The sequence below is a fragment of the Pundamilia nyererei genome, unplaced genomic scaffold (genome assembly GCF_000239375.1).
Source record: "Pundamilia nyererei isolate P.nyererei 1_Seehausen unplaced genomic scaffold, PunNye1.0 scaffold00001, whole genome shotgun sequence".
Taxonomy (NCBI): domain Eukaryota; kingdom Metazoa; phylum Chordata; class Actinopteri; order Cichliformes; family Cichlidae; genus Pundamilia; species Pundamilia nyererei.
In genome coordinates this window covers 74225-76415 of record NW_005187402.1, presented here as the reverse complement: position 1 = coordinate 76415, position 2191 = coordinate 74225, and the positions used below count along the sequence as shown (strand labels likewise).

General features: G+C 38.0%; 1 protein-coding gene across 2 annotated transcripts in view; it reads left to right on the top strand.

Annotated features, from left to right (window-relative positions):
* Positions 1–2191, top strand: part of cox18 (cytochrome c oxidase assembly factor COX18) — a 20977-nt gene that overhangs the window by 914 nt on the left and 17872 nt on the right. Inside the window, exon 1 of one of the 2 annotated variants that reach the window (XM_013908278.1) lies at positions 183–343. The exons of the other annotated variant lie outside the window; for it this stretch is intronic. The gene's annotated coding sequence lies outside the window, so the exon portion shown is untranslated. Of the gene's footprint in view, positions 1–182; positions 344–2191 lie in introns of those variants that run through there. 2 annotated transcript variants of the gene reach the window in all.

Here is a 2191-nt window from a genome sequence, read left to right as displayed (position 1 = left end):
GTACCAGCAAAAAAACCCCAAAAAGCTTAACACACCCACAGCTCAGGTTTGTAGAACTATTTAAACAAATGTCTTCTGAATATTCAATTCATGTTCACAGTGGTTTTTTCGGGGGGGGGGGGGGGGTTGTTTTTTTTTACTCATCTATAATCACATAGTGACGTCACATTCACCCGACACAAAGTGGTAAAGAGTGTAACGTCATAAACGTGGGACACAGCGTAGCGTGTGGTTGGAGGCGCCAAGGTGATAGAACAGATACAAGCAAATAAAATCGGGGATCTAATGATTTATTCAGCCTCTGACCCCGAGCACAGAGCACCTAACGGCTGACGTCACACAGGTACGTTTCCGCTGTACGGTCATGTTAAAGATTGCAATATCGAAGAAAAGAAAAAGGAGGTGTGATTCTGTTCTGAATGATTCAATATGTCGCTTGTCTCTGAGCTTGTCATTGTTATTGTTCTAAATAAAGTTCATTAAAAAAAAAGATGCAATATCGAGCTGTTAACAGGAGAACGCATGAGATGTCTTTAATTAATGTAGGGGAGAGTGGGGTGAGTTGTGCCAGTTTTTACTTAAAGTGATTTTAAAGCGACCGTAATGTCCAACTAAAACATGTACACATATTTCAGGATGTTGAGCAGTAAAAATGTTCTGACATGTTCAGAACAAAATGACATTCAAATGAAGACGAAATTAACTGTAGTTGTCTTCACAAATCTGGCCTACTCCATAACATCCCAGCTGTTGATGCTACTCACTGCTCCCTTCTGGCTCTACCACCAAGTTTTTGTGATGCGGTTAATGGTTTTATGCACATTTTCTCTATGGGAAATAATTATGAATATTCTCTATTACTTTTTCTTAATAAATGCACACTTAGCCAAACCTGCTTTTGCATGTGATATCCCTGCCAGCTGGATCAAAATCTAATTTCTTTGTGCATGAACTGGCTTTTGAGTATTCACAAAGAAACGAACATATAAAGGCTGCTAGTGCCTTTTAGATGTTGTGTCAAAGACTTGATGGCATTTCCATCTGTAGCATCCAGCCGAACTGAGAAGGCCAGAACTGATGGTTGTTGAATGACTTTTATTATTCCTTGCCGTGTATCAGACAACGAACCAACGTAAGAGCTTATTCCCCTGTCGACTGTAGCTAGAGCCATTCATTTTTCTACTATTGTTTTTCTCTACCTTTTCTCCATTATCAGTAGTTTGCAGTTTTCTTGCGTCTTTTGTTACATCAAGCTAGTTTCCGTTTGCAACATTCACGTCTGGTCACACAGTAAGTTACTAAAACAAAAGCACAAACATTATATTACGTTATATTATATATTAGCTAGCTTTACATATTCACTTTTACACCATCCATCTTCTTCTTTTCCATGTATCATTTTAATGTCATCCTGGATGTTGATCTTCCTCGCCACCTGACGAATGGACTTCCCTTCTCCACCTTGTTCACTCAGTAAACTCTCTCTATTATAACTCTGTGGCATGAGGGTCTGTTTCTGTTTTTGGTCTGAAATTAAGAATGTCACAGTGGAAAACTATAAAAATACAATCTACAGTTACAATAAAATAATATGTTTAAAATATTCATAAGTGTGGCCCCTTGGCACAAATTACCCCAACAACACCATTTTGAAAAAAGGCATCATCCAACAGTTTTGAGTATCGACTCACAGTCTAGCTTACCAAATCTCTAACACATCTGTGAAATGTTTTCAGACTTTTCTATAACTGTTCATACGCAACAATCAAAAACCAAATCGCCCCACTTTCCCCTGTGCCAAATAATAGCAGCTGATCTTCACAGCTACCTGAGGAACAGCTGAGCTGAACTTCCTCCTGACATGAAGCTTAATAAACAGAAACAGGCAGTTTTCTCTTCTTCTCCACACAGACTGTGACAGTAAAACACAAGTTTTTGTTTAACTGGTGTGATCCATTTACATATTCCACTCTCCGTGATCAGCAGGTGTTAAACAGCTGACAGGTGAATCAGAATCAGAATCAGAATACTTTATTAATCCCTGGGGGAAATTATTTTTTGTTACAGTGCTCCATTTTAAACCAACATTAAGACAAGACAGACAATACACTAACTAAGAATAGTACAATATATACATATATACACATACATACTTCACTCATAAATAAATAGTTGGAAAAGAAACATGTGT